A 2,021-nucleotide genomic window follows, 5' to 3' on the forward strand; every position below is an offset into this window, starting at 1 on the left:
ACAGCTCAACATAACAGCATGGCTTTACTTCTTATATTTCATTTTAATACTTTTCTGCTGGATGGTTAAGACCAAGATAAAGCAGGACCTATGTAACAAGGGTTGTAGCTTTTGGGTCTCTCAAGAATTCTAATGCTAACTTCATAATTTGCTGGTGGCAGTGCTAAATACTGGTGACATGGAGACAGTGTCACCACCTCTAGCTTCCTGAGCATTCTGTCTTGTCTGGAACCAGCTCCTGTCTCCCCAGGGTGGGTTAAAGGGACAGATCTTTTCCACCAACTTGTTCTTGAGCTATTGGGATGGTGTGGGGCCTACTGAGATGGGAAACTTTCTCAGGTTGTTCTCCCAATAATAATTGCTTTTATGTTTCTGATGGCATTGGCTTTCTTAGTGATTTGCACAACATAAGAACAATGTTGACCCAATTTTTTCTGTGAATAGGCTTTGAACTGTAAATATAGCTTGATCAATTTTCAAATCCATTTCTTTTGTTAAGCTCAGTTAATTAGAAAAGCTAAGTATATGTTATAGTCCCTGCCAGTATAATAACATTTTATATTATTCCCAGTCCTATGGAGAAGAACCCTCAAACATTTTCTCTAAAGGTAACATGGTAACTGTTTCAGGCTTCCAAACTATATGGTCCCTGTTGTGCTGCTTGAGTACATTAGAATGAAAGCAACCATAGATGATAGATAAATGAGTTATCGTGACTGTATAAATAAAGCTTTATTTACACAACCAGGTGGAGGTCACATTTGACCCTTGGGCTGTAGTTTGCCAACCCCTGTCCTGGAATATGTTTACTCTCTCCCCTTTCTTTCATGCTACATACACTCATATCCTCAGTGTCTTTATTTTAAGAAGCAAGAGAGAAAGATGTTAAAATAGAGTCATTAAGGCAAGATCTTGCTGTCTTGGCTTGCTAATGTCCTGTGAACCATAATATGGGTTCAAAATACACATGTATCTTTCAGAATTTTTGAAAATATTAAGTGAAATACAAATGCATGACCTGTGGTAAGTACTCAGTTGGTATATTTCCAACTCTGACACCCACCCTAGCTTCCATGAGGCATTTGACCAGAATGGAAGCATCCCCTTCGTGTGCTCACTGACAGAGCCCTTGTGGAGCTCTCTCCTGCCCCAAGAGCCTTGTCATGCCCACTCAGTTCTCCTAGGTACAGCACGTGGCTCCTCTTGACTTTCTGGCCTGTGCCTCTGCTTCCTGTCTTGGGCGAGGAGAAAATCATGCAGCCTCTTCCAGGAATTCAGAAGGGAAGAATTTCTAGGCAGACTGCCTGAAAGCTCCACTGCTTTCTTAGAAAGCAGCTGGTGAATCTGTGAAGAGTTAACTGTAGGAGATCACTGGCAGGGGCTGTTCTTTAAGGACTGATTCTGAGCCCAGGACTCCCAAGACAACTCCACCACGCTCTTCTGACCAGAGGCCAGCGTCACCCCACACAGTTGGCAAGTGGTCTGCTGCAGAGTTCTGAGCCTCACAGAGCTTCTACCAGGGCCTGCAAACGGTAGCCCTATTAGCTCCGCCCAACCCAAAGCTGAGAACTGCAGTAGAGGAATAGCAGAGAAGACAAGACGTGAGCACGTGATTTGTCTGCCTCCTGCCCAGAAAGACCCTGTGCTGGCAGTGCTGTGTTCTGTTCCCAAGACCTCTGCCAGGCTCACAGCCTCCGTGTCAGTGAAGGGTGGCACTGAAGTGACCTGGGAAAACACCTTTGTCTGACTCTTGTATTTTCTAGTGAAGGAACCGCAGCCCAGAATGTCACCTGCCTGAACTCAGAAAGCTGTCAAGTGAACGCTAATTTGCATCTAACAATTTTCTGCTTCATAGCTATTGTCACAGTGTGATAGGTGAATTTTTGTCTGAGAGGCTAATAACAAAGATTCAGCTAAGGAGAAATTCTTTTCTCATTTCATAACCCAGGTAACCAGGCAGCCCTCTATATTGTAGATATTTATGAACTGTATACAATTATATATACACACACACACACACA

Source organism: Octodon degus, unplaced genomic scaffold (assembly GCF_000260255.1).
Source record: "Octodon degus isolate 3935 unplaced genomic scaffold, OctDeg1.0 scaffold00062, whole genome shotgun sequence".
Taxonomy (NCBI): Eukaryota; Metazoa; Chordata; class Mammalia; order Rodentia; family Octodontidae; genus Octodon; species Octodon degus.